Below are 8,068 nucleotides of genomic sequence, written 5' to 3' on the forward strand. Positions count from 1 at the left end.
GGTCATCAGGTATTTTTGGTTCGTTTTGGTGTTTTTTGTTGTTTTGGGGGGTTGACTGTGTGGCTTGTGGGATCTTAGTTCCCTGACCAGGAATTGAACCGAGGCCTCCTGCAGTGGTAGGACAGTTTTAACCACTGGACCACCAGGGAAGTCTTTCCAACCCTTCAGTTTCTGACGCTGCTTCCCGCACCCACAATTCTCATACTGGTACATCTGAAAAACAAGTTTAGATTTTAAAAAAAGTCCTGATTCACTGACTTGGCATGTGCTTACAAAAATAACATTATCAAAGTTTGGAAGAAATGTTTAGCTTTGGGGGAATGTATGACAACGGTTAAGGATAGATATGGTCTTCTAAATAGCTGATTAAAAACACAACTGTTTTTCCTTCATTAAAAGTGTGAGCACAAGTCTGCTTAAGGGAGCTAAGAGGGAAGATGATTAAAGGTTCTTAAATGCTGAACGCATACTTTTGGAATAAGAGTGCAGAGAAGAGGGTGAGGAGAGGCTTGCCAAACCTGCAGACATCTCCTGTGTATTTCAGAGAAGACTAGAATAGTCAGGAAAGTGTGGCATTCAGCAATTTAGAAGCAAGTTAGAAGTTCATAACAAAATGTCAGAAAGCACCCAACAAGACAATTTACAATATAAAACAAAGCAAGCTCAAATTTACACACAAGTTCAACAATTCCCTGTGTGAATTTAATGTTCATCCTGGATGTGAATGTAGGGGGGATCATATTCTCCATGAAGGAATTCCCTGGCGGTCCAGTGGTTAGGATTCTGCTGTGGTTTCACTGCTGAGGGCCCAGGTTCGATCCTTGGTCAGGGAACTAGAATCCCACAGGAGGTGCTGTGTGGCCAAAAAGCAAACAAACAAAAATACATTCTCCGTGTACACCCAAGACACAGAGCAATCTAGACACCCCACCCAAGTAATTTTTCCATAGCAAGTGGGATCCTGCTTCGAGTTTGGAGGCTTTTTAGATGGCCTACCCTCTCTTTAGTGAGGGGCCTGCTAATACAGACTTGACCTTCAGGAACTTCCCAGTCTGTCCATCTGGATGAATTGAGGGCAGGGGCAGCACCTACTCCTCAGGATCTCTTTTTAAAAATCTGGCAGAAAAAAATACAACAAACCCCTGAATTCTGAACATGTTTCTTCTCCACAAAGAGCTACAAAAGGCTCAAGACTCCTTACTGGTTGCTAGGGATGTCTAATCCTAGGTAGGCTCTGACTCTGACCTTCTACACCTCCTTAGGTAAAGCAGAACCTCCTAGGAGATACCTTCCCTAACTAACCCTCTCTTGCTAGAATCCATCACTGGGTCCTCCAAGGGTAAGGCGCCTCTTCAGTTCTCTCATCTGCCAGGAATATGCTCCCCTGTCTGCAGGTTCAGAGACAGGAAGGCACTGTATCCAGACCGAGAAGTCTTTTCAAGTTTGATTTTAAAGATAGCAAGTAGAACACCAAATGGCTATCTGTGCATTTGGTTTCTCAACATAAAGCTCCAGTTTTATAGAGAAACTTTTTCCCCAGAAAAATGCCTAGTCGTAGAAAAATATTCAAAATGACATTTTATTCTCACCGAAGCACTGGGTCTTTTGAGGAAAATTAGGAACTGAGTGACGCTGGTGTTGTCCAAACTTTCCCTCCAATCAAATCTGCTCCCCCAGAAGCAACGCTGTCCACTTGCTTAAAGAGCTCTTTTCCTTCAAATGAGAACTCTTCACAACAGAGGACAAACAAAATAAAGTCAGCAATGCAGTTGACCTTCTCTAGAGGGCTTTTCAGGCTTTTTGTTTCAGGCTTTCCTATTTCCCTCCTTTTCTAGATACTTTCTGGACATAGTCACTGGGTAAAAGAGAAGGGAAAACATGACTTTTTGGTAAGAGTTGTGAGAAAATCTTCCTCCTTTGAGAAGGACCCAAGCTCCTCAGGAGAGAATCTCTGCCAATGGTGGGTGGCCCCCTGCCACTTAAACTTCTGCTGCCTCCTCCCTCCCTCACTGCCCCCATCCTGGCCCCGCCCCCATGGTGCATTGGACAGCGCCCCACCTACTACCCTTCTCCCAGGGAGCTTGCCCCTCCTAAACCTCCCGTGGTGTCCTTCTGCTCTAAGTCCACTATTTGCCCTGCCCCCTGTCCTCCAGACTGCCAGGCCCTACAACTGCGGGACTTTCTAGAATCTTCTAGCATGTTCTTTCTGATTTCTGTATCACCTCAGTTCCAATCTCCAGCTCAGTCTTGGACAAAGTTGTAAGAGATGTTCTGTGCTCCACTATCCTTACCATTGTGACCAAAACATTCAACCCAGGTTGCAATTTTAGGTTTTAAAATGTTGATCCCTGTGAATATTGCCCATTCAAAAATCTAAACATAAAAACCACACTTGGGGAGTGAGGAAGATGTGGGAGGTAAGGCAGACTCTGACAGGAGGAAGGTAACTAGGAATGAGACCACAGGACCACAGGAAAAAGAACAGATCCTGAGAGTCCAATTCTGAGCCCTGGATCTGATACCCAAGCTCTAATCTTCAATTATGCCTCTAGACATAAAATGCTAGTTTTCCCATATCAACTGAGTTCATGCGTATGGTCTTTTTTCCAAATCATCTGAAGTTGCAGCAAAAACTCTACTCCAGTAATTAGTCAAATCTCCACGTATAGACAAATAATATACCAGGCATCAGTGGGAAAAAATTCTGCTCCTATTTTTAGTTCCTCTGGGATACTTGTTTTATTTGAAACACCACTACACTGAAGAGTTAACTTACTTTTTCCCATTTATTAATACCGCATCTCAATTCTCTGGTTCCTCTTTAAACTTTAAGTGTGTCTTATTTCTCACCCCGTTTCTTTTTTTCTCTTTCATTCATTTTTTTCCCTCATTCAACTCATAGAGATTGCATTTCTAAATAAGCACTAGGCATTGTGTACTAGGCATTGTGGACCTAGAGGTTACCCCCAAAAACTTACTAGTAAGGACATCAGGAAACATGTACTAAATAACTACATAATGCAGGGTAGATATCGAATGTCTTAAAAAGAAATACAAATAAAACAGAGGAATTGAGGGGAGCTTCACGGTCAGTCAAGGAGCTTCATGTGTCAGTTGCTCAGCCCATATCCGACTCTCTGCAACCCCATGGAACCCGCCGTGCTCCTCTATCCATGGAATTCTCCAGGCAAGAATACTGGAGTGGGTTCCCATGTCCTACCCGAGGGGATCTTCCCGACCCAGGGATCGAACCCATGTCTCTTACGTCTCCTGCACTGGCAGGTGGGTTCTTTACCACTAGCACCACCTGGAAAGCCTCATAATACACATCATAAAGATGCATAAATGTATAGTAGCTGACCACATAATTTATCGTTTAAAACAGAACCTGTTTTAGAGTAAAAAATAAAGGTACTATTAATAGCTAACTAGTTTGAGGCTAACTGGGACAGTTCCAGGCAAAGATTATGTTGACTTTGTAATCTTTTATAATGGTAACAGGAACCACCCCCTCATTGAGAAAACTCCTATGTATCCCTTCTGGATGACACACGTTCTTTACCCTACATAGTGATCCTTGTGTGTGTGTATTAGTCGCTCAGTCATCTCCAACTCTGCAACCTCATGGTCTGTCCATGGAATTCTCTAGGCAAGAATACTGGAGTGGGTTGCCATTTCCTTCTCCAGGGGAATTGTCCCAAGCCAGGGTTGAACCCCGGTCTCCTGCATTGCAGCCAGTTTCTTTAGCGTTTATGCAGGCAGACTGCTTACCGTCTACACTACTACAGTGATGCTTGCTTTTGTACTATCATTTCCCATCTTAATTCTGTATTTTAAAATTTTGGGATCACCTAAAGGAGACCAAGGACAGACCCTCTGAGGCTGTGGTGCCAGAATCAGAAGAGCCGGGTGTAGCCTTGATTCTAACATTTCTTAGACTGCATTCTCACTGAGAAAGTCATTTAAATACCTGCAGCCTCAGTTTTCTCCTCTGTAAAATTAGAAAAATCAGCGTTATGAGGGAGGTGTAAGAGAGTTCTTTTCAGAAAAGAAACAACTTGGGATATTTGGCATGCTTTATATGCACACAAAGCAGTGAATTTTCCTCCTCCCCAGGAGAAATCACCATTTGTGAAGGGCTGCCTCGGTGAGGTCCTGTTACATTATTGAAAAGCAGAAATAAAAACACCTCCTTTACAACATTTCCCTAGTTAGATCCAACTGAAAGGAATAATAAGGTTGATAAGAAAAAGAAAAGAAAGACAGTTAATAAAAGATTAACTATTAAGCCTAGAAGCCACACAAATCCTTCTGCGCTCATTGTGCAAAACCTTTCCTCCCAAGCAACTTGACATTTTGAGGCTTTGCTTTCCTGGGGATGCTCATTTCATATTCACAGAGACACTGATGTGATGGAAGCCTGTTAACTCGGAACAGAGAATAAACCATCCAGGTCGCCTCACCTGACACAATCAGGCTCCGAGTTATATGTCAAATTACCATAAGCAGCTACAGTGCTCTTTGGTTCCCTCCTGTGAGCACCCCTGCCCAGCTCCATGTGCCCTTCTCAGCTTCTGCTTGTAATGAATTAAATATATAAGTCAAGAGTCATAGACTAAGCCAGAGGCCTGCCATCATTTGAATTATAATGGGGGACATACCCTCACTTTTAATTATGATGAAACTGTGCTAAATTCCAGTCCTAAAATGGGGCCCTTTGCCTACAGGGGTCAGCAAAGTTGACTGGGCAGGGACGATGCCTAAAGGGACATACCCTGTGTAACAGGGAAGCCAGTATTCACTGGGGCCATGGCAGCTGTGCAGAAATGTAGGATCAGGTTGCCAATTTTTCAAGAGAAGCCAGAAACTCATATTTTATGGAAAACCTTCTGATTTATAAATGTGGGCAACTAGCTCAATTGTTTAAAACTCTGTGACTTCCCCAGAATCTAGACCTATTAAGTCTGTTTCTGAGATGGAAAGGAACTTATGCAGAGTTCAAAACCTCATTTTACAGCTGAGCAAAGTGAATCCCAAAGTGGACAAATGATTTTCCAAGGGGAAAGTGACAAATTCAGCAGCAGAACCAAAACTAGAAAGAACACCTGTTTTCTGTCTCCTGCATCCCTTTTCCTTCCATGAATGAGGTGAATGGCTTTAGGCAAAGTGAGCAGACCCAAGTCTGGCTTACAGAGCACCCAGAACATCATCCATTTGCCATTCTACTTACTCTCTCTGGCTTCTGGACAGAGTATAGGAAGCATTCTCTGCTATTATATGAGGCAAGAAACAGAATACTTATGTCCCCAATTGATTTTCCCCTCACCTGGAGCCTATCACTGTGGTAGGGCTCAGCGTCATGAAAGGATGGGCTAGCACACCTGTGCCTATTGGGGAAGGGGACTGGGATGGTTGACAGTCCAAGACAAGCAAGGCTCACTCAGCAGAAGATGAAGAACAAAACTTACATTCACATAACACTCCCACTAACCTCAGTGGGAGCTGTGCTTACAAGAACTGCAGAATCAGCACTTGAACAGAAACTGCAATGAAGCAGGAAAGCTCAAGTCATAGGTCATTATTAGGACTGTCTAATTCCAGCTTCCTATTTACACAAGAGTTCATTTTTTACTATCTAGGGAGATCTCCCTCTGCTGACTCTTAGGGCAGTGTCTACAAAAGAACCCCGGTTTAGATCCAAATGGTGGTGTGTGTACAGTTCAAGAAACTTGGCAAATCAGAGAAGTGAGGACAGATGGCAACAAAGTTTAGAAAATATGCCTAGTTGGTTTTGTCCTGTTGGCCCCCAAGATGCATAATATTCCAGTGTGAGAAACTGGAGCCTAGGATGGTGCCTGGTAAACAGCAGGTACTTAATTAATATTTAGTGGCCAAATGAAAGTGTAGACTGAAAGAAAAATGCAGAGTTGAGCTGAGTTCTGTTCAGGGTCTTACCAAAAACTCTAGCTTGGGAATCAGCTTCTCCATAGCTTTGGGGGGACTGCTCCAAAGAGACAGGGGGAGAAGTCAGTATAAAGATGACTTTGACTAGGGAACTGGTGCAGTAAAGCATATCTCTCAGTAAAAGGTTACTGTTAATCCAAAGGAACAGATATCTCAGTTAATGATTTTAGTGCTTTTCTATGTATGTGAAGATACAAGAATCTGGGTTCATAAAAATTTTTCTTGAGATCTATGTAACTATCTAAGGGAACTGTTTTGCCAAAATATAGAGTGCTTGCTTCATCCTGTTTTTCATCCTGAATTCTTTACAGGGTGTACTGTCATCAGTGACTGAAGTAGCTAAAGACTTGATCCTTGCAGAACCTGACAGCGAGCAACATTCTTTGACTTACCAAAAAAAAAGACAGGTTCACATTTCTTGCTGGACTCATGTAATAGGCCTCTCAACCTAATAGGACAGAACTATTCACTACGTTGGCTGCTTCTTGGGAGCCATCGAAGAAAGGCCAAGAATCAATAGGAGGAAAGGGTTCTGCTGCTGTCCTGGCACAAGGCCATGACCTTTAAAGCTGTGTGTGGCTCAAGGGGGGGTGGGAGTGGGGGCTGCGGCTGAGCCTCCCCCAGTAGGTAAACGGAAAAGCCTCTGCAGGCTTCCATAATTTTTAAATAAATCCTCCTCTGTGATAATGAAGAACTGAAAATACTGTATTTGATACAATAATCAATTAAGGAAAAATCTGCTCCTTAAATTTTTAAGTCCAGTATCTTTTCAAAAGGGTTTGCAGTGAGGCAAAAAAGTTTCTGTGGCTCTACTGTCAGTAAATATAATGTTAAAATGTATTGAATGATTGCAGACAGTTAACAAGTCTTTTTTTTTTGATGGGGGTGGGTAAATGGGTCATCGCTACAATTCTTTAAACCTTTCTGTATGTTTGAATATGGTTACAGTAAAATGTTGGAAGTAAAGCTGCCCACAGTCAAAAGACCTGCAGGCAGCTTCATAAACCATGTTCTGGCAGCAAAAGGGGCACTGGTGCTGACATCACATGCTCACAGCAACCATGTGGATCTAAACATGGGCTCTCTCAAAGAACTTCTTACAAATCAATAAACAAAGGCATGGAGATGTTAAATGATTTTCTCAAGGCCAAAATGCTAAACACAGTTGAGAGGGAAAAAACTAAAGCATCTGGCATCAACTTTTGCCCTTAATTGTCATTCCATACTGCCTCTCACTCTCATAAGGGTCAAATATTCCTAGTTGTCTATTTCACCTATTTTTGAATATTTATGTAACTGTTTATGGCATTTTTCTGGGTAACACGCATCTAATTTTATATTGTCTAATATATATCTCTCCTATGTTCTAGATCAAATACAATTCTTAACATGCATAAAGTATGTTATTCTTAGGAGAAGAACAATGTGAATTTCTAGCCCAATCTCATCACTTAACTTCTTTTGGAAGAACTGAGAAGTTCAGAATGACAAGCAAAATGTTAATACTTCTTCCTCCTAAATTTGTGTTGATGTTGTTTGGTTGCTAAGTCGTGTCCAACTCTTATGCGACCCCACAGACTGTAGCCCACCAGCTTCTTCTGTTTGTGGGATTTCCCAGGCAAGATTACTGGAGTGAGTTGCCATTTTCTTCTCCAGGGGATCTTCCTGACCCAGGGATCAAACCCATGTCTCCTGCATTAGCAGGTGGATTCTTTACTGCTGAGCCACCAGGGAAGCCTGTCCTAAATTTAGAAATGCCTAATAAACCAAATTGACTGTGTGGATCACAATAAACTGTGGAAAATTCTAAAAGAGATGGGAATACCAGACCACCTGACCTGCCTCTTAAGAAACCTGTATGCAGGTCAGGAACCAACAGTTAGAACTGGACATAGAACAACGGACTGGTTCCAAATAGGAAAAGGAGTACGTCAAGGCTATATATTGTCACCTGGCTTATTTAACTTATATGCGGAGTACATCATGAGAAACGCTGGGCTGGAAGAAACACAAGCTGGAATCAAGATTGCCAGGAGAAATATCAATAACCTCAGATATGCAGATGACACCACCCTTATGGCAGAAAGTGAAGAAGAACTAAAGA

Source organism: Giraffa tippelskirchi, chromosome 2, assembly GCF_054371585.1.
Source record: "Giraffa tippelskirchi isolate mGirTip1 chromosome 2, T2T-mGirTip1v1.2.pri, whole genome shotgun sequence".
Classification (NCBI taxonomy): Eukaryota; Metazoa; Chordata; class Mammalia; order Artiodactyla; family Giraffidae; genus Giraffa; species Giraffa tippelskirchi.